At 38.3% G+C, this 23,877-nt stretch overlaps 1 pseudogene; it reads left to right on the top strand.

Annotated features, from left to right (window-relative positions):
* The first annotated feature begins 6,729 nt into the window (after nt 1-6,729).
* Nucleotides 6,730-23,877, top strand: part of LOC127638431 (neuroplastin-like) — a 33,168-nt pseudogene continuing 16,020 nt past the window's right edge.

Genomic DNA, 23,877 nt, shown 5'->3' with positions numbered 1-23,877 from the left:
ATAACTTGGCTTCAAAAGCTATGAATCTTAAATTTCAATAATTTGGCACAGCGATATGGGAATGTAATGCGGTCGAAAAGCCTGAAACTACTTTACTGCAGTTTACTGCAGAAAATTAAGCAGCACATCGTATCATCTTTCAACCAAATAGAATGAAGCATTCACATTCAACAGTGCTGTGGTATAAATGGTCACCATTCACTTGCATTGTATGGACCTACAGAGCTGAAATATTCTTCTAAAAATCTTTGTTTGTGTTGTGCAGAAGAAAAAAAGTCATACACATCTGGGATGGCATGAGGGTGAAAATTATGAGAAAATGTCCATTTTAGGGTGAAATATCCCCTTTAAGACAAAAGAGTCTTTTGTATCTGTACAGAAACCATACAGATAATATAGGTTGTCAACCTTTTCTGACTATTTTTCCATATTTAAAGAATACTTTTAAGAAAAAGAAAGTGACAGAAACACAACATTGCATCATAACTCCCTTTTACGTGGCTCAAACAGGGGTAGGGACAATCCATTTTATCTTTGTGAGAGAAAGAGTTTAAAAATCAGTACTAGGGTGATGTAGAACTAATCTGTTGTCATTTCTAACAGAAGGACTGCCAAAACTGGTTTATCATCACCAGCATAGACAGTTGTCAGTTTGAGTAAACACCCATGCTTCCCTGTATAAACTGGTGAAAACATGATGTTTATGTAGAAATAAATATCACCGTTAACATCTGTTCTGGTCAAAGCCAGTGAAAACAGCTTGTTCATGGCATAAAGTGCCATGTCCGCCTACTCAGGACGAAACTATATCGACACAGCTGCAAATATTCACAAACTGGAGTGCAACATGAAAGACCCACAAATGAATTAGCATGCAGGTGTCAAAATGTTGCAGTGGTGTTGTTCAGTTTGGGTAGACAGAGTGCAGTTGTAACACTGAATATTTCCCTTCTAATGCAAGTTTGAATTGTCAATTTCACATTCACATTAGTATGTGCTCTCTGTGTGGGAAATTTGAAAATCATAGCCTACATTGATTCGAAATTATTAGAGAACCGTTTTGGGGGGCACATTTGTCATTTTCTTCTCTTTCGTTGTGAATAAATCATTATTCCTGAATAGCCATGAAAGGATACTTTCCTTGTTGTATTTACTGATTTGTCTACTCAAATTAACATTTTGTGACATGCTAAGATGCAAGGTCACTGAGAAAATCAGGCAAACATGCAATGTGATCAGAAGTGGACAGATGTAACCCTGTTACACCTGTACCCGTTGCATTTGAAAAATGGTTGCCAATACTCCTACTAGAATTTTGTTAGCTTTTATTTAGTCTGAAGCTTAGATAAGACAAATAAATGTATGAATTAATTGGTAGAAAACCAGCCAGATAAACAGCATATTATTAGTGTGTGTGTGTGTGTACGTGCGTGTGTGTACAGACAGACAGACAGACAGACAGACAGACAGACAGACAGACAGACAGACAGACAGACAGACAGATAGATAGATAGATAGATAGATAGATAGATAGATAGATAGATAGATAGATAGACAGATAGATAGATAGATAGATAGAATATGTGTTTTTGTTAGTTTGCATGCATATGCGTGAATGTCACAGGATGCCTTGCATCAGGGTGAGGGAAACTAAGAGAGTATTTCCAGCTGATGTGTTAGAATTGATACATATTATGCAAGCATTAGAAATATTTGAAAACTATGTATAATTTTTATTATAGGTATAATGCATTTTTTTAGCTCATTACAAATGAGTGTTACAACTGTACCTGGTATGAGGACAATTGTAAGAAAAGCCCTTCCTGTCATTGTGGAAAAAAGGAACAATTTATGCAGGTTTTTCATATTTATTATGTTGTTGGAGTATTTAGTTGGTTGGTCTATGATATCTGAATAAATCACAACTATGCTGCAATTTAGTTTAGTTTAGTTTTTTCCTCCACAACGTATCTTACAGAGTACATGCTATTTTTTCAAAATCCCAATGCCATATTTAGCACATTCTATTAACGTAACGTTTCTCATATTTAAATGTTTTGGTTTTTTGCAAACGTATAAGATATTGAGAAGCTTGGATTTGACAAATAAATTAAATCATGCAATTTATTAACCAGATCAATTAATCAGAATACAATTGCAAACTCATATTTGAGATGTCTTCTCTAAAATAGGAAATGCATAAAATAATTTGGACATGGCATAGTCGTAATACACCAACAGCGAATTAAGAAAATGCTCTCTATTGCTGTGGTACGTTCATTGTTCAGCAGGTGGCAGTAGACCATCATATTGAGGACTACAGATTATTGTATACTTGAATTTTTTTCCCCCTCAAGTGTTTGTTTCAGCAGTGAACAGCAATGTAGGCAGCACCACATCATACGTGTGGTTGTGGTGGTAGGTTAGTGTTTGCACTTAACCTGGTTAGCAAAGATTAAACAAACAAAAACTAAGCAAATCAGACTTTCGATGTTATCCCCAATCACTTTCAGCTGCCCCTTGCATTAATATATAAAAAAGAAAAAAGAAGTACATTTAGCAGAGAAAAAAGCTAGTTATTATATAAAACTATAGAACAAAATAATAATAATAATAATAAGACCCTTACTGTTATAATGAAAGCAGTTTTGTACCAAAATCATCCTGTTACTTCTGTAACCTCCATTCCCTGAAGAAGGGAACGAGACGTAGTGTCAATAAAGAGACACTAGGGGTCACTCTTGGGAGCCAGAGACACCTCTGATTTTTGATAAATGGCCAATGGGAATTGGCAAATGGTATTTGCATGCCACTCCCTCGAACACACGTGTATAAAGGAGCAGGCATGCAAACCGCTCATTCAGGTTTTGTGCAGAGGAGCCGAGAATAAGGTCCCGGCCATTTCAGCGGTAGTTCGGCGTTGTGACAGGAGGGACACAATGTCTCGTTCCCTCCATAATGGAACAGAGGTTACAGAAGTAACCAGGATGTTTCCTATCTGTCACTCAGTCGACGTTGTGTCAATGAAGTGACACTAGTTGTCCCCTACAAAAACACCAAAAATAGCTGAACTGTGTTACGTGGACCGGCGGTGCGAGATGGGCAGACAACTGTGTGCTTCCTTTCCGCTGTCTGCCAAAGCAGACAAAGAGCTGCTCAGAGGATCTGAAGCTCTGTGTGGGCCCAAATAGATGCGTAAAGTGTGCACCGGACATGGCAACGTAAGGGCTGTGTCTGCCTCCTCCTGGGGCAGCGCTTGCAGGTTCACCACCTGATCCCTGAATGGGGTCGTGGGAACATTAGGTCGGGGTCTCAGGATCACATGAGAGTTGCCCGGACCGAACTCCAGGCACGTTTCGCTGACAGAGAACTCTTGCAGGTCACCTACCCTCTTGATTGAGGTGAGCGCCGTCACGAAGGCAGTCTTCAGAGAGAGTGCCTTAAGCTCAGCTGACTCTAAGGTCTCAAAAGGGACCCCTCGTCGGCCTCGCAAGACTACAGAGAGGTCCCATGAGAGAACGAGGCATGATCTGGAGGGATTCAACCTCCTGGCACCTCTCAGAAACCTCATGATCAGGTCGTGCTTTCCTAAGGACTTACTGCCAACTGTGTCGTGGTGTGCAGCTATAGCGGCTACATACACCTTCAAGGTGAAAGGGGACAGCTGTCCCTCCAACCTCTCCTGCAGGAAGGAAAGCACCGACCCGACTGCTCATCTCTGGGGGTCTTCGCGTCGGGAAGAACACCACTTAGCAGATGCCACTTCAAGGCACATAGGTGACTCGTAGAGAGGGCCCTAGCCTGAGTGAATGTGTCTACCACGGATAGGCCACTTAGGTCTTCCGCGTCCCATCCAGGGGCCAGACGGGAAGGATGGTGCCCCGTCCTTCCTCAGGGGAATTTGCGAGGGAGGGGCTGATGCGAGGAGCGTGAGGTCCGAGAACCAAGTCTGGGTGGGCCAGCAGGGTGCTACTAGGACGACCTGATCCTCGTCCTCCCTATTTTATCTCGTTACGTAACCTTGTCTGCTCGTAATAAATATTCATCAGCTGTAATAAATATTAAAATACGATATGTAATAAAACAATATTTAATAAATAGTATATTTGCCCTGTGTAAATAACAATAGGAACTGTATCTAAAATAAATAAGGGGTGATAAATAAATGCTAAGTTTACCTATTTACCTAAGTTTAATGCAACGCTCAAATATTTAGTAGCGCGTAAGTTGTGACTTAGTGGTAACATGCGTATAGCTGGAGCAACCGGCCCCTGCACTTGTGTGTGGCTGTGTGTGCTGCAGTGGCTTTGATAAAAGCATGGATTTCTGCGCATGCATCAGATTTGTGTTTTCGGTTAAACTGCATTGCTTTTACAGGCGTTGATTGGGTGGGTTAGTGCATTCCATTTAGGTAGATCCATTTATTTTTTCTGCGGATTATCAAACTAAATGAATGCACTGACTAATAGAGTAAATTGTTAAAACTCAAACTTCAGATTTTACTGGAGCACAGCAGATTTATTCTGGGGCACGTGCCCCAGTAAAAGGGGTCTAGTATCCTTAGTTGAGTAATAATTTATTTAAATTACTTTTCTGAAATGTATTTAGGGTTATTACAGATAAGAAAAATTGAACAGGGAAGCAGAGATCATAATGCCTCATAAGAATGCAGCTTAAATTATTACCTATGTATGTCATCTTTAGAAAGTGTATTTTGCCATTAAGTAATCAGAGATCTTAGGAAGATAGCAAGGATGGTGTGAAACTCAACCCAGTTCCAAAAGTAACATTTGAGGACTTCTAGGGTGTGAGAAGCTCATATCACACATTAGATGTATCACCCTATTTATGTGGTGTCAGCACCATGAAGTATGCCCGTGGAAAGGGTTTGGGAGTAACGGAATACATGTAAGGGGAATATGTATTTAAAATACAAAACATAAGTAACTATATTCCACTACAGTTACAATTTAAATTATTGCTAATTAGAATACAGTTACATTCAAAAATAATTTTGATTACTTTGCATTTCATTGTCATTTGTTTATTTTAACATTTAGTCCTTTCAGATGGAAACATTTATTCATATAAATGATGTGATCTAAAGTGCATTTGAACAGCGGTGAAACACTTTCTTATGATGTGTTACATTCATACGAGCAGACAGAGAAGTATGTTTGAAGTAAGTTTGGAGCAGAAGAAATAGAAATAAACCTTGTGTAAATTGTCAGCTTTAAACTAAGCTAAAATATTATTTCTAGCCATTTTACATGCACATGTTACGAGGCACGATCATATTTTTTATATTAGGGCAAAAATCATATTCTTGGTAATAATCTTTTTATTGTTTTCCTGTAAAAAATATCTAAAAATCCTTAAAACAAGATCAGTAAGATTAATCTTGTTTTAGAAACAAAACTAGATATTTATGTTTTTCAGAGAATGTATTTTTAACATGTGTATTTTTTATAGAGTTTTTAAAGTCAAAACAAGTGAAAAAAATCTACCAGTGCTGAAGAAGTAATCCAAAGTATTTCGAATACATTACTGACCTTGAGTAATCTAATGGAATACATTACAAATTACATTTTACAGCATGTATTCTGTAATCTGTAGTGGAATACCTTACAAAAGTAACCCTCCCAATCCTGCCTGTAGTTCATGCCAATCCATATCTTTATGAGCTATCTCACATTCACACATTAAGGATGCCTTGCTTTGATGATGAATAAAGTCAACACTCTCCTCACTGATCTCAAATTTTAAATAATTCAAAATGAAATAAACTTTAATTGATTCTCCAACTATGTTAGATATGTAGGGTTAGAAACAGATAAAACTGTTAAACTTTAACAGAAATTAGCCTACTATAGTTTGAGGGAATGGGAAACATAATGTGAAGAATTTATTTAGGCAAAACTGGCAATTACAATTGAAATGTGAATATCTTATTTTACAGGATATGGATTTAATGTTCATGAATTCAGTGTTTAATACAAGTTAAACTAAATTGCAGCATTTTTGACATAATGTTGAATTCCACAAAAATTTATTTCAACTTGTCCTTTTTATTCTTAAAAACAAGATTATATTGAGGCACTTACATTGGTAGTGAATGGGGCCAAGCACTAACATTAATTATTTTGTTAAAACTTGTGCATTATTTGAGCTGTAAAGTTGTTTACATCATTGTTTACAGTCGTTGCTGTAGGGTTTACAGCATTACATCGTCATGAAAACGAAGTTGTCAAATTTACTATAACTTTACACAGAAAGGCTAGTAAGCAATTTTATCACTCTAAAATCATGTTAACACACATATTGTTTAAATCTTGTGGCCATACTTTTGAAACAGTCAGTATTTTAACATTTACTGATTGTGCCCCATTCACTTTCATTGTAGGCCTAAGTGCCTCACCGGAACTTTTTTCATTCATTTTTAAAAAATGTTCCTAATTATTATTATTATTATTATTATTATTATTTTTTTTTTATTATTTTTTTTTTTTCTGGTAATCAACATTATGCCATAAATGCTGTCGATTGAGCTGAGATTGAATCGTGTATTGACTTGTATCGAAAAATCAAGTAAATCTCTCCCTAAGGACCTCCACATAACTCTATGATAAGAGACTTAGCGAGATGTTTTAATTTGATAATCAGTTCTGTTCAACTGACCTGAGGATTCTGACTTTCTATCTTGGATGAAGGCAGGAAAGGTCTGCTGGTGCTATCGCGGGAATTTAAGAAGACAGCACCAACGTCTTCTAGCGTCTTTTGAACCGGATGTAAGTGCAGCGGCGGCATCTATTACCTGAGCGCGCTATTGCTAGGCGACGGGCTTCTGTGTGACCCGAATCGAGCTGCATCAAGGGTCGGCTCGTCATTGCAGCAGCTTTCTCTTCACTCACATCCTCCTCGCCAACCCACTCGCCGCTTCTCCCTCTTCCTCCGCATCCCTCCACACATATTCCAGGTAGTCAGACCAAGAAAATGTCTTACACGAGGAATCCGTTGGTGATATTATTCGGAGTCTTGATGATGCGTTCGGGCTCCGCTCAGAACGGTAATGACTTTTTTAAATTATTTATTTTTTATTAATAATGTGTGTGTGTGTGTGTGTGTGTGTGTGTGTGTGTGTGTGTGTGTGTGCGTGTGTGTGTGTGTGTGCGTGTGTGTGTGTGTGTGCGTGTGTGTGTGTGTGTGTGTGTGTGTGTGTGTGAGTAAATGGACGCTTATGAGATGTGACAGTTGTGTTTATTTAGTATTTTAAAAAAGCAGTCCTTGTAGTTTTAAACGGCAAAGCGTATCGCAGATCAGGTTTTAAACAGAACTCAACCAGTTTAAGGGGCCGTTCACACCGAACACGGTCTTGTGCTCAAAAAGCGCTAAGCGTAACTCATATAAAAGAACGCAGGTGTCTCGAGAAGTGCTTTTAAAAGTTGACGTCTTTTCTTTTTTCTTTTTTTTTTTTTTGCCTGAAACTACAGCTGGCCGCAGCGAAACGTTCAAAGATTGAAAACGAGCGCAGACGGACACAAAAACGTTTTCGATGTGAACGGCCCTTTCAATTCGACTTCCCATTCCAGCCTGTTTAAACATAGGCTACTCACAAATGGGTTAGATTTTAATATTTGGCCACTCGTCCCAAAGGGAGCGTCTATTTGTGGCTGTACGAGAGAGGCTTTGATAATTTATGTTCAGGCTACTTTTAGAGTCGATTCTCTTTCAAGATAATCATTTTGATAGAACAATGCAGGAACCGATGAGATGGATCTATTTGTTAATGAAACCCAACCTGCCTGGTTCAACACAGATAGACTATATCGAGAATAGTGGGAACAGAATGAGTTCGGCTTTTGTGTTTGATTTGCATGTGACAATCTAATGATGAGGCTTATGACTCAGGAATGCATTCCAGCGGCTCAAAACCATTTGGTTTTCGCTTCCAATACGATTTTCAGTGACTTCTAAACTATGTTTGCGCATTTTCTCGCTATCCAACTTGTCAAATAGGAAATAACGTTACAATAGAGTCAGGTACAGTGCCAGCTTTGAGCACCGGTCCTCTGTAGCGACGTAAATAGCACCAGTCCATTCTGCTGCATGTTTCTATTAATAGAGCCGATGCAGCAGCGGGATGCATGGCGTTAATGTCCTCCCAGTGCGCGCGGACCTGTTAAAGTCTTAACAGAGGAGCGCCGCGGTGCGTTATGATGTCATAGATGCCCTCAATTAATGAGCTGTAACACATGAGATCGTCTGACTTTTGTGGAGGCATCTATCAAGGGGCCCTTTGCCCATTATATGTGCCCTTTGCATTTGCCCATTATAATGAATTACTGCCGTTTAAAGTTACACTAACTTTTGACCCTCTGGTCTAGTGGTTAAAAAACTATATAATTTCATCTAATTTTCAAAAATTATATGAAAAATTATAATTTCGTTATTTTACCAACCCAACTAATGACTCGTCTGCGCTTTATCAGTAGGTTGCACGACACGTGAAGCAATTTTTTTTTTTAGCTTTCACTTAAGAAGAGTTGTGCACTATTTATTTTAATATATCTCTTTACACAAATACTATTTTCCACTTAAAAACTATAATTTTGTTATTTTACTCACTGATGAGCAAAAGGTCGAGGCAGAAATGACCATGTACCTGCAGGAAATGGCCATTGATGGGGAAGAGGACCCGCTGACTTGGTGGAAAACGAACGACAAAAGGTTTCCGTTCATGGCAAGATTAGCACGGAAATATCTGTGCATATGTGCTACCAGTACTCCATCAGAGCGGGTCTTCAGCACAGCGGTAGTGTAGTTACTCCAATCCGCAGCTTATTAAAACCAGATAAAGTGAATATGTTGGTATTTCTGGCCAGAAACATCGAAATTTAAACATGGTCTATGGTGAAAGATATTAGACTTCTTTACGCATTTTTCGCCATCCGTTGCGGAGCTATTCGATTTTGCATAGGCTATTATTTTTTAAACGTTCATTTGTGTAGTTCATATGACCACTTTACAATATTTCAATAACATAATTTATTTTGTAGCCTGTGCTGAAGTTAATTGTGCTGCTAATTATAAGTGAAATGTTAATGCCGAGTTTCGGTCTGAGTGTTGTACCCGTTTTCTTGTTTTATTTGTTGTTCTTCTATGTTTTAATAAATGTGTGTTATTCATATTCACCTTGTTTCTTTCATTTGATTTGACATTATGGATTTATGGCCAAGGAAATTTTTCTTTAAAAGTATTAACCAGACAAAAGTTATTTGACGTTCGCTGGTCTGGGTTTATCTTAAACTGCCGCTTCAGTGTATACAAGAGCTATGTGACAATGAGCAAGATTTTCTGAGACACTACAACTAATAATAATTAATTAATAAAGGCTATTTTCTTGTAGCCTACAACATAAAATATTTTAATCTAAATGTACAGTGTAAGACATGTAAAAAAAAGACAAGAAGCTAACAATGTCAAGATCAATATTTGTGTAGCCTGCCTGACACGGTATTTTCACAGACTAACACGTCACGTCTCTGGCATATACTACAGTATTTAAAATAACATATATGCATTAGTTATATTCTCAATTTAATTTACAGAGCAATCCCTGCAAAGTTTTTAGGTTAACTATAGAAGAGACTAGGATTAGTGAGTCACACTAGCAAGACTCGCAAAAGGGGGCGTGGCATCACGATGGTGGCTCTACATCGTGATGTTGGTCAGCCATCACGATGGACGATGATATCGTCCATCGGCACAACCCTACTGTGCGCGGATGTATGTAGTTTGAAGCACCGGTGTACACGTGGATACAGGACATCTTATTAGAGCGAATGGACGAATGGACAAATAAATAACGAAAGAAAAGACGGATATCCGAAAGCATGTCATCTGAGCAGATCTTATGCTGGTGTTTTGACTTATTGGAAATGTTGATGTTTTTAAATAAATGACTTTACAAAAACATTAGACGTAACGATTGCTAGTCTGATAAGGTCAAACGTTATAAAGTTTTTATAACTGCAGGATATTCTGGCCAAATACCACGTTAGTAACTAATTTATGGATTGTCATTATTACCAACCAGCGTTCAACATAATTTCAAGACTCACGTGTCCTTGGCAAGCCTAGGACTAAAGGATTTATTTATATAAATTATTGCTGTTATAAAGAAAAATATACACGTGTGCTAGCAAGTGAAAAGTTGCGCATTGATTACAGTATAATTATTGTATTTCACACAGACGTGTGTGTGTGTGTGTGTGTGTGTGTGTGTGTGTGTGTGTGTGTGTGTGTGTGTGTGTGTGTGTGTGATTACACAACTATACATAAACCATACCAATAAAATATCTTAACTTTGAGTTGAGTAAGTAAAAAGCCACCTCTGGGTCACTTTTAAATCCTTGTTGCCAACTCTGAAAAGCCAAGCCGATGTTCATTCGGGTTTTATTACAGACTCTGTCACTTTCCCTTTTTTGCTTGTAGACTCCCACACCATACATGTGCTACAGTATCCAGATCTTATTTTCTCTGTGTATGGATATGATGTCAACATGCACGGGTGAATGACGTATATGCAATGTCCTGACATCCCAACAGCTCTAAAATATAAATCATTATTATAGGTTTATGAAAGTATATTTGGGTAAAGACATGGTTTTTGGAAGATGGATTTTTGTTGCACACTCTCATTAATAATATTTTGTTATTTATTTTTGTTACAAAAAAAGGAACATTGTGTAGTTTAACTGACATTTTCTTTATTTTGACAGATTATCACCTCTTGCATCATAAATCTGACCAATCATTACCTCTAACCCACATGACTGGTTGTTAATATGCAAATAATTTCAGGTGTAAAAGTAGTTGATTTCTATATAGCTGGTGTTGAATGCATGAATGAATGTGACCCATTGATTGGACTAAATAGTTAATTAGTAATTAAAGAACTAGGGATGCACTGATATGATTTGTTCATATCATTTGACATAATTTGTTGTACCAAAAAACATAAACACAGCACTCAATATTTGTGTTATTTGCTTAATTTACTCAATGCAACTTCGATGCCTTGCATCATTTTACGCATCATGACTGTGAGACTAAACCTTGCATTTCTTGAATTTAAGCAGATGTAGGGCTATATCTTGGGCCTGTAAAATGAAAATGTGAAGACAGAATAAAAGTGGTATTGTTATTATATAAAAAAAAAAACTAAGTGAAAAGACCAATAGTATTGCTTATTTTGTCCCAATGAAATGCTCATTCAACATCACAGCATTGATTTTGAGTTAGATGTAGATGTAAATTTTCTGGTATCAACAACAGTAAGGTTATCTATAACATCTATAAAAAGTACTGTAAACCAGTAATTTTTTCTTACACTCAAACTAAAATATTTTATATTTCATCTTAAAAAAAAGTGTATTTTGCATTTGCCCTTTTGAAAATTGAAATGTATTAATTCCTCTATTATTTTTATAGTTTTAACAGTGGTATTTGTAACAAGACCATAGTAAACACATGGAAGCATGAATCTTATTTACTACTATGGTAGATGTAACATGATTTGTAAAACAAAATATGGCGTTTTTGTATTAAAAACTACTCTAAACAAACAATAAATACTAAATATAAACATTTAAAAGTTGTAACAAACATGTATTATATTCCCACACACATAATATAGCCTATGACAAATTGAATAGAGCTGAAGTAGTGATATGATAATATGTATTCTGAATCTATTTCTGCCTAAAGTACAGTTAGTGTTACTATAGTAAATTCAAGAGTGGTCATATAGAAATCTGTGCCGAATTCAAATGGTTTCTGTGTTTCGCGCCGTGCTTCTCACTGGTTCTGTTAAAATGAGCAGAGCTGCTCGTTTCAGTGTTCGAGACTGGTAAAAACGCACCTTCTTTGTGCTTGTGTTGCTCTGTCCATTGAGCCGTATCCACCTACTGAGCCATACTGGTGCAAAAGTGGAAGTTGTGCCTCTGCCTTTCTAGCTGATGCTGCTAAACCAAATACTTCAGCTGCGTCGCTAGATTTCAAAATAAAATTAAATAATTTCGCTATATTTAGAATCTGAAATGTCTTCAAATTATCGATGCATGAAAAGGACATAGATCCCAGGCCTAATGGATATCATATTAATATCTCATAAGTCGAAGTCTGCTGGTTTCAAAGTGTTTTGAATGGTTTTCTTAGTCATGTAGGAGGTAAGTGCCATTTTCACAACTGTCCCATCCATTAATGGCATTTTTTCTGCATTAACGTGAGAACAAAACAGAATAAAAATATTACATGTTCTTTCAAAGTGCCAACCCTTCTACATATTGTGGCATTTTACAAAGTGTGTTACTAATTACTTCTAAATAAACCATCAGCATTTTATTGCTTATTACGATATGCAGATGGTTTTAATTTGGTCAGAAATTTGCCGATAAATATTGGCAGCTGACACATCAGTGCATCCCTCGTCCTAAATGAATTGAACATCATTGCTTGTATGTTTCTCGTATTGGGCCACGAGCTCACAAGATCAAAACCGACACCTCTCCTTTCATCTCACTCATGCTTTTTATCTTGCACACGCAAATGGATGAGCGCACATACCGTGCAAGGCACACACATTTGATCAGATGAATCATTCTGCCATAGCTGTCTTTGCATGTTTCTGGGTATCAAGAGAAAAACAGGGCTATCTGCCTTCAGGGTAAGAGGTTTTCGCTTCCATTCTTAGTGTGCAGCTATTTGTGTGGATTCATTAGCATGCAAACCCTGTCCACATATACAGCAACTACAAGTCTATAGCATAGATATGCTTACACTAAAAGGGGTATCACACAATTTTCATATATTCAAACAAATCCCTTTAAAGAGGCTGCTGGAAGCGTGTTAACTCAGTTAGTTGTGAAGGTCAGACACTATGTTGGTTTCTTTTAATTGACACAAAGGATCTGGGAGGCTCCTCATTGGTTAGCCTATGTGTTGCCTCCTAACTACTGTGAGGCTTCCTTTTTTATACTAATTTTAAGATCTAATTGTTCATTGTTAGTTCATGTTACATTTTTACAACATAATCAAGAAACATTTTGTATTTTTATTTGCACTATTGATCTATTTATTTCTGTTCTTCCCACCAGTTCAAATATGACCCACTGATGATACATTCTTTAAACAAAGTAAATATTGACACATTTGGTTACTAAACCAATAGTTCAGTAACCAAAAAGTTGTGCATCGGAATATGAAAAAAAAAATCTCAATTTAACAAAATTGGGTGATGCAAGAAGAGAACAGCACTGAAAAAAAGACTTACGTTTATATGAAGTTTAAGGGTAAAATTATTTTATCAACTCACCCTCATGCCACCCCAGATGTGAATGATGAAGATTTTTAGAAGAATTTCTAAACTTTGTAGGTCCTCACAATGCAAGTAAATGGGTACCAAAATTTCTAAGCTCCAATGTGCACATAAAGGCAGCATAAAAGTAATCCATAAGACTCCAGTGGTTTCATTAATATCTTCATAAGCATTATGATAAGTGTGGTCAAGAAACAGATCAATATTTAAATCTTTTTACAATACATTCTCCTTCCTGCCCAGTATTTGGCTATATGCACGAAGAATGTGAATCACCAAAACATTCAAATAGCATGGCTTTTGACATTTATTTATGCATTTACATTTGTACTTTAGTTGTTGCTGTTTCATTTTTGACATCATGTAAATGACTGTGCTTCCACACACTTTTCAGCTTTTATTTTTAATTTCAATACAGGTCAATTATTTATTTTTTTCCACTGCTGACATTGAAAAGCAGAATGCACTATTGGTAGATCACTATGCCTTTCAAATTTAGTTTATATGCACACTTATTGCATTACAGATTGTTTACACTTTGCGAAGCGTCATATCTCTGAATGCAGTCAGCTTACACTGCACAGTTAATTGAAGAAAGCATGAAGTGTGGTTTGCAGCCCTCCCTCTTTTAAAAGACCTACCTGCTCAACTACTGTAGCTTCTATGGAAACAGCCTGTCTATCGGCACATCCACACATGAATAATGAGATTGCACTGATGTGCTCGGATTCAAAGCACTATAGAGGTGGTGTCACACTGTTCAAGGCCATCCACTTTGCTTAAGGCATCAAGGATCTCTGCATTATCTCCAAACTGTATGGGTACTGTTCAGAATAGCATACTACCATACTACACCTACTTTATTTGTATTGTATAGAATTTATACTAACCACAGAATGCACATTTTCTGTATCCTTGCAACAGAGTGATATCACTGATAATTCGGTGACAGTAGGTTGAAAGTTATACAGCTGAAATTGGTCTGTGCTTACTGTGCCACACCCACACTAATCAATTTTAGTTTGAAAGCGCATCTTTATCTCTACGTTTTATCATCCTGAGAGCTTTTCGAAAACACTCTGAAAGTGGATACATTTAAAACTGCTGTCTTCACATTATAGTGTGGACAGGGGAAACGGAGATATCTGATATAATTTAATTTATATTATGTAATGAATTTATTGTCATGTGACGCAGTCATGTGATTCATTGAACCCAAAACAGTGAAGATGGTGGCACCTGTTGTAGTGGTGTTGTTGTTTCTGATATTCACTTTGATAGCATTGTTAAAGATAAATGTTACTTTGAACAACCTGCACATTGCATTGCTTCAAAGGGAACAGGAAGCTTACATGTAATTACTGTCTGGCGACAGAACACAGGACAATTGTGTTTCTGACAGAACATGGAATGGTGTTTTTTCTTTTTGCATGCATGCATAGTAAAGGGATTTAAGAGTTTTGATAAGATTTAGTGTGGACAAGCAACCTTCGGAAAACACTTGAAAATGGCAGTGTGGATGGAGAGCGTTTCGAAATGTAAACAATGTTTTCAAATGTATCTGCATTAATGTGGATGTAGCCAGATATTCTAACTACTTCCCCCTTTGGCCGACAATGGAAGTTTTGTATCATGTATCAGCATTTGTGGTCCACAATGTGGAGCCAAATGTTTCACATATGGTAGCCTAAAATAAAAAATAAAAAAAATAGACAGTATAAACTATGCAGTACTTAATTATTTGAAAGCTAGTATTCCATTTTAAAACACATCCCTTACCTTTATTCTATCTTCTTGAGTTCAGTCATTTTCTATTTTTATTGTTTCTTTCTTTCTTTTTAAATGTTTTGTTTGTAGTTTAAGTTTAATCTTATGTTTTTTCATTCCACACACTGTTCTCTCTTTTACTGTACTTCTTTTTCTTTCTTCCCAATCCTTTATTTGTCATGTTTTTCCCCCCACCATTGTCATCTGCTCTCCTGCCGCTTTGCCACATCTCAGCGGGGTTTGTGAAGTCCCCTCTCTCTGAGACTAAGCTGACGGGCGACACCTTTGAGCTGTACTGTGATGTGGTGGGGAAGCCTACCCCTGAGATCCAGTGGTGGTATGCAGAGGTGAACAGGGCTGACAGCTTCTTCCAGCTATGGGATGGTGCACGCAAGCAACACGTGTCCATCAACACGACGTATGATTCAATGGAGTTAGCGTATTAGCCATCACTCATGTCACCATCGAGGATTCTGGGATTTATGAGTGCAGAGCCAGTAACGACCCACGCCGTAATGATTTACGCCAGAATCAATCCATTACCTGGACACGAGCCTAGGCAATAGCTAACGTGTTGCAGAGTGAGTTAACTGTGAAATTCCCTGGGTAGTAGTGGGGAGCTAAAGAAACCAAACACAACCTTGAAGAAACCAAACACAACCTTGATTTTTCCTCAGTTACGTATAGTGTGGTGGCCAGTATTAGTGGATGTGGGATTCTGTAACCGGTCTACTAAACAGTCTGAGCTACTCCCTGTGTACATCACTCTTGCCCTTGTAGACTCTTGATATGCTGCAGTAAACAGTGCATTCAGGAAGTATTCAGACCCCTTCATTTATTTTCCACATTTTGTTATGTTGCATCCTTATGCTAAAATGCTTTAAAAAAAAAAAAAAAACACATCAATCTACACTCCATACCCCATAATGGCAATGCAAAATACAAATTATTTATAACTTTGTAAATGTAAAAAAAATCACATTGACATAAGTATTCAGACCCTTTGCTATAACACTTGGAATTTAGCTCAAGTGCATCCGATTTTTCTGGATCATCTTTGAGATGTTTCTACATATGATTGGAGTCCACCTGTGGCAAACTCAATTGATTGGACATGATTTGGAAAGACACAACTGTCTATATAAGGTCTCACAGCTGAAAATGCATATCAGAGCAAAAACCAAGCCATGAGGTCAAAGGAACTACCTGCAGAGCTCAGAGACAGGATTGTGTCAGGGCACAGATCTAGGGAAGGCTGCAAAAACATTTCAGCTGCATTGAAGGTTCCCAAGAGCACAGTGCCAACTTAATTCTTAAATGGATGAAGTTTGGAACAACCAGGACTCTTCCTAGAGCTGGCCGCACAGCCAAACTGAGCAATCGGGGGAGAAGGGCCTTGGTAAGAGAGGTGACCAAGGATCATGAGTGGAGATGTAAGAAACTTGCAGAAGGATAACCATCACTGCAACACCCCACCGATCTGGGCTTTATGGCAAAGTAGCCAGACGAAAGCCACTCCTCAGTGCAAGATATATAATAAAGCACCTTAAAGACTCTCAGATTGTGATGAAATGAAGATTGATCTGTTTGGTCTCAATTACAAGTGTCATGTCTTTAGGAAACCAGGCCCCCCTCATCACCTGGGCATTACCATCCCAACCTGGAAGCATGGCGGTGGTAGCATCATGCTGTGGGGGTGTTTTTCAGGGGCAGGGACGGGAGGACTGGTCGGGGTTGAAGGAAAGCTGAATGCAGCAAAAAGCAGAGATATCCTTAATGAAAACCTGGTCCAGAGCACTCAGGACCTCAGACTGGGCCATACGTTCACCTTCCAACAAGACAATAACCCTAAGCACACAGCCAAGACAACGCAAGGGTGTCTTAGGACAACTCTGTGAATGTTCTTGAGTGGTCTAGCCAGAGCCCGGACTTGAACACAATCGAACTTCTCTGGAGAGACCTGAAAATGGCTTTCCACCGATGATCCCCCATCCAACTTGACAGAGCTTGAGAGGATCTGCAGAGAAGAATGGCAGAAAATTCCCAAAACCAGGTGTGCAAAGCTTGTAGCATCATACCCAAAAAGACTTGAGGTTGTAATCGCTGCCAAATGTGCTTCAAATAAGTACTGAGTGAAGGCGCTGAATACTTATGCCAATGTGATGTTTTAGTTTTTTTGTTTTTTGCTTTGTCATTATGGGGTATGGAATGTATATTGATGTGAACAAATTAATAATTTAAAGCATTTTAGCATAAGGCTGCAACATAACAAAATCTGAAAAAAATTAAGTGAATAATTTCTGAATGCACTGTATAAGCAATGGCCTATTTTTGTAGTCAACAAGCCCTTATTGAGTATATACGTCCTTCTTCTCCTTGTTTCTTTCTTGTACAATAGTACAGTTTGTTTCTGTTCCAATTAATCCTTTTAATCTGGTAAAATAGCCAGTTGTCAAGTGGTGATTTTTCAATGACAGATGCCGATATCTAGAGGGCTATAGGGCTTTATCATATGTGATATATATAGTAGCATATGATACTTACACAAACATGAAATACTTTATTTGATTTAAACATTTTAAAATATTAATTGTTGTAATTTTATAAAAATGTATTTAACACTATATTTCCTGAAAATGCACTCAAAAATATGTGAAAAAAGAATAGGGCACTCTGAAGTTCACACTTCAACAAGCTCAGTTGACAAAATTGGTTGCATATTGTTTATTACCACAGAAAATAGTTTAATCTCTTCCCATTCGTTTATTTAAAACATGGTTACAGGAAGGCACTTACAATGGAAGTGATTAGGGCAAGTAACAGTCCATAAATATAAAAATATTTCAAAAGTATAGCCTCAAGATGTAAACATGTTAGCATGATTTTAGAATGATAAAATTTGTTCAAATTGATTTTATTGTGATAAAATTGATTACACTGTTTACCCATGTTGGCATAGCACAAAATTGTAATATTGAATATAACTTTACACAGATAAGGTTAGTAAGCGATTTTATCACATTAAAACCATGCATAATGTTAACGTCTTGTGGCTTTACTTTTGAGACAGTGTGTATTTTAATATGTATGGACTGGCCCCATTCACTTCCAGTGTAATAGTCAACTTTAACCGTAATTTGTACTTTTATTTTTATTAAATAAACCAGGGAAAATTCAAAATAATTTTTGTGATAATCAACATTATGCCACAAAGGTCCTCTATTGAGCTTTACTGAACTCGGAACATTCCTTTAATCAACCTAGTGGACTCTAGGAAAATAGCTAAATGTTGTCAGATTAATTGGCTTGGATAATATATTAGTCTGCTGTCAAAGGTAGCAAATACAGTTGTGAAAATGGCCACATTGTTATCGTACATCATCAGTGTCACAATGTGTCATAATGAGTATGTTGCATAGGGTGAGTATGAAGAAGTGACACATAATGTAACACATATGGTGTCATAAATGCTCAGTTATTTGTTCAGAAACATCGTTGCATTGTTGAAATTTTCATAACCTTACCTTGCCTGATGCTTTTTCCCTAAAGATAACTTTTTATCTTTGTAATAGATTGTAATCATTTTATAGTCATGTTTGTGTCTGATAGATTCTTAAGTATATGGTAAGTTCGATATTTATTTCGTAATATATAAGGGCTAATATTTAGTCAGAAGGACATTATTGCAAAATACACCGTGGCAGGGTGATCAGGTATCATCCTGAAGGAGTTTATTTAGTGAGAATGACTGGCTGACAGTACATTATCCTGCTTATTACACAGCTATTTACCAAATAAATTGACCTGAAATATTTGTTTAATATATAATAATATAAAAGGCTCTGAGAGCTACAAGAGACATGAAGCACAGCTTGTAGGAAACTGGTTACCAGGGACAACAGTCAAATATTCAGTTAACGGTCATTACATAAAATCTTTTGACAGCAGAACCCTGCAGTTGCCCAACCAGAATCAACTATTCCAGAGAGCTGTGTAATAACAAATGATATTCTATGGAATATCAAACAATATTCTGTAGGTGCCAGTTAATAAATGGATTAATATGTGAGATTGTTTGTTTAGACAAATTGGCATGAAAGGCTGTGAACAGTTTCCTTTTTTTGATGCAATATATACAGCATACAACACACAGAGTATATAGAGGTATATTCACGGTCCTCTTCAATCAATATGGTAGTATTTCTTTGGCCTTGACCGAAGCATCTGTGTTTTCAGAACCATCAATCTTTTCATCAGATCACATGATCTTACCCATGGGTTACCATAGCCCACCAATCATGCTTCAGTGTAACCTCACAACTTCTCAAAACGCCCACCAAGAGAGCTTCTGGATGAAGAATGGGAAGGAGATCCCAGACACAAAGGGCTATGACAAGAACACTGAGTACAAGTATGTGCTTCTGTGATATTGAACATTATGTGTGCTGTTTAGAATTGATGGCTTCTGCTCGAATTTGGTACATATTATAACACTGATGAAGATACTCTTTTCTTATGTACTGCTTATCATAGAACTGGGATTATAAACTTTACTCACTGAGAAAAAATGTGTGTGTGGGGGGGGGGTACTAATTATTCAAACTTCCTTTAACCATATAAAATGGGGCCACTATGTTTGATTGCTCATATCTTAAAAATGCATATGTCACAGTCTGTCTCCCTCATGTTCTTATATATATATATATATATATATATAAAATTATGTATGCATAATAATTAAGAATATATGGTATGTCTGTACTTTTAAAAAGTTAATCGCATGTTTTCTTTTATACAGACTTACTAAACCGAGGCCAGAGGATGCGGGCGAGTATATGTGCGTGTACAATTTTGACATGGCCCCCCCAGCAAATGCCACCATTGAGGTTAAAGGTAAGGTTCCCTCTTGTATCCTCACATTTCTAAAAATGTTATATACAACATAACATTTGAATGGTCAATGGCAGTGATACTCAAAGTCTGGTCCGGGGGCCAAATCTGGCCTCCTACAAGAATTATCCTCTTTTCATAAAGAATTATTATTTGTCCATTTTCCACTAAATTATGTGATCTGAAGCACTAAAGCGCTCTAATACTCTCATATGGTGTGAGTTCTATTCGTCCAGTAAGCCAGGGAGTGCTCACTTGCATATCTTGAGCAATAAACATTTAATGAACATGCACCTGTGGAACGGTCGTTAAGACACTAACAGCTTACAGATGGTAGGCAATTAAGGTCACAGTTATAAAAACTTACAACACTAAAGTGTCCTTTCTTCTGACTCTGCAAAACACCAAAAGAAAGATGCCCAGGGTCCCTGCTCACCTGTGTGAATGTGCCTTAGGCATACTACATGTAGGCATGAGGACTGCAGATGTGACCAGGACAATATATTGCAATGTCCGTACTGTGAGATGCCTAAGATAGCTCTACAGTGAGGTTGATCATCCTCGCAGTGGCAGACCATTTGTAACAACACCTGCACAGAATCGGTGCATCCGAATATCACAACTGCGGGACAGGTACAGGATGGCAACAACAACAGCCCAGGTTACACCAGGAATGCACAATCCCTCCATCAGTGCTCAGACTGTCCGCAATAGGCTAAAAGAGACTGGACTGAGGGCTTGTAGAGTGCAACCAATAATCCTCTCAGCAGTCAAACTGTCCTCTGTAGTCTTCTGATGTCCGATCTCATAGCTGCACCAAACCAGACAGTTATTGAAGTGCAGAGGACAGACTCAATGACTGCTGAGTAGAACTGTTTCAGCAGCACTTGTGGCAGGTTGAACTTCCTCAGCTGGCGAAGGAAGTACAACCTCTGCTGGGCGTTTTTCACAATGGAGTCAATGTGTGTCTCCCACTTCAGGTCCTGTGAGATGTAGTGCCCAGGAACCTGAATGACTCCACTACTGCCACAGTGCTGTTTAGAATGTGAGGGGGGACAATGTTGGGGTGTTCCTCCTAAAGTCCACAATCATCTCCACCGTTTTGAGCGTGTTCAGCTCCAGATTGTTATGATTGCACCAGTGAGCCAGCCGTTCAACTTCCTTTCTGTATGCAGACTCATCATCTCTGATGAGGCCGATGACAGTGGTGTCATCTGCAAACTTCAGGAGCTTGACAGAGGGATCCTTGGTGGTGCAGTCATTGGTGTAGAGGGAGAAGAGTAGTGGGGAGAGCACACATCCCTGGTGGGCACCAGTGCTGATGGTACAGGTGCTGGAAGTGAATTTTCCCTGTCTCACAAGCTGCTGCCTGTCCGTCAGAAAGCTGGTTGACAGATAGACATGGGAATAAGGAGTTGGTTTAACTTAGTCCGGAGAATAGCAGGGACGATGGTGTTGAAAGCCGAGCTGAAGTCCACAAAAAGGATCCTTGCGTATGTCCCCTGTCTGTCCAGATGTTGCAGGACATGATGCAATCCCATGTTGACTGCATCATCCACAGACCTGTTTGCTCAATAAGCAAATTGAAGGGGATCTAGAAAGGGTCCGGTGATTTCCTTCAGGTGGGCCAACACCAGTCTCTCAAATGACTTCATGACCACTGACGTCAGGGCGACAGGTCTATAGTCATTAAGTCCTGTGATTTTGGGTTTCTTAGGGACAGGGATAATAACTGAGCATTTGAAGCAGCATGGGACTTTTTCTATTGAAGATCTGAGTGAAGATGGGGGCTAGTTGGTTAGCACAGGATCGAAGGCATGCTGGTGAGACGCCATCTGGGCCTGAAGCCTTCCTTGACCTTGCTTCCGAAAGACACGGCACACATCGTCTTCACAGATCTTGAGTGCAGGTTTATTAGCAGGAGGGGTGAGGAGAGGTGTTGCAGGAGGTGTTAATGTTTGTATGAAGTGAAGGTCCGAGTGCGTGTGAGGTGTGAGATTGGGCCTTTCGAATCTAACACACATTCAGGTCATCAACCAGTCGTTGGTCCACCACAGGGTTGGGGGTAGGAGTCCTGTAATTGGTAAGTTGTTTTTGGCCACTCCACACTGATGCAGGTTCGTTGGCTGAAAACTTGTTTTTCAGCTTCTTAGAGTAACTTCTTTTAGCCACTCTGATTTCCTTATTCAGTGTGTTCCTGGCCTGATTGTACAAGACTTTATCCCCACCCCTGTAAGCATCCTCTTTGGCATGAGTCTGAGTTTTCCTGTAGACCATGTTTTATCATTGTTGAATGATAAAATTTCATAGTAGGGATGCACATGTCCTCACAGAAACTGATGTATGATGTAACAGCATCTGTGAGCTCGTCCAGGTCTGTAGCTGCAGCTTCAAAAACACACCAATCAGTGCAATCGAAGAAGGCTTGTAGTTCCAGCTCTGCTTCATTGGTCTATTTCTTAACAGTTCTTACTACTGGCTTTGTTGATTTTAATTTCTGCACGTAGGTCAGAAGAAGATGAGCCAGACAGTGATCAGAGAGTCCCAAAGCTGCACATGGGACATAGCGATATGCTACACAACAATAAAGGATGCATATCGCTCTGTCCCACAAAATTAAAATTCCTGTCTCTGGTGGGGCATGTAATGTGCTGTTTGTATTTGGGCAGTTCACGTGTGAGATTTGCTTTGTTAAAAAACTTTCCAACTTCCTGCGGAGAAAGGTGCATTTCTTAAAGAAACTCTATATCATATTTATTACGTTTAAGTAGAGAAATAATCTTAATTCTTTTTATGGGGTGCCCCAACCCATTCATATTCCACGTGACGAGAGACAATCCACTCATATTAACATTTGACATTTTGACATATAAGAAAAAATGTCTTGTGTGTCAAAGACAAGATTATAAAAACCACATTCCAACATTTGTACAAGAATCAAACCCCAAACATCCCCTAGGAAAAAAAAAACTGAAAAAAGAAAATCGTGCATATTAACCCCACACATGACAGCGCCAACTGGCATCCATCCCTCCAAACTTAAACAGTCTGTGCATGCCTACGAGAGCCCCTGTGTCAAACTTGCCTTTGCATTGCTCAAGTCCGGTGTTTCTATACAGATTTTGTGAGACAGAATTACACAGCAAAAGATCATCTATAAAACAAACTCCAGCCAATAAGAAGAATAAACATAAAGAGCATGTAGCTTCATCCATAAAACTGTCCTGAAGGTGTGTTATTCTACAAAATAAACTCCACCCGATAGGTAGTACCAGTACAAAAAAAGTGTGCAGTTTCCTCAAACTGTCAAGCGAATGTTCAGTGAGCCGGTCCACTCTGGTGCAACATGAGTGCGAGCAAATTACTTACTCCAATGACTTTGCCAGAAATACTCCACAAAATAAATTCCAGCCGTTAAGTAGACTAAGCACAAAGACCGTGTATATTCATCCACAAAACCATCCCAAAGGTATGTTGCTCTACAAAATAAACTCCAGCCGCTAGGTGAAACCAGCACAAAAAGAGCTGTTCAGTGAGCCAGTTCACTCAGCTGCAATGTGAGTACAACAAGTTGACGTCCTCACTCCATTGACTTTATGAAGGACATTGTTTGCTGTGGGCATGTGAATGTTTTACGGCCTTAGCATCTATTATCAATTTGGCCATGAATATCAGTGCAAAAGCGACCTTCCGTTGATGTAAAATTTCTTGCATTCCTTGAATCGATCACGTTTCTTTCTTGTCGAGTTCGCAAAGTCTGGGAACAAGAAAATGCTGTGGTTCTTCCAAGAAAGCCTTTCTTTACTCCTCACATAACACAAGATCTTTATCGGATGATCGCA

The sequence above is a fragment of the Xyrauchen texanus genome, chromosome 46 (assembly GCF_025860055.1).
Source record: "Xyrauchen texanus isolate HMW12.3.18 chromosome 46, RBS_HiC_50CHRs, whole genome shotgun sequence".
In the NCBI taxonomy this organism is placed as follows: Eukaryota; Metazoa; Chordata; class Actinopteri; order Cypriniformes; family Catostomidae; genus Xyrauchen; species Xyrauchen texanus.
The sequence above is the reverse complement of the archived record's forward strand: the minus strand, read 5'-3'. Positions and strand labels throughout refer to the sequence as shown.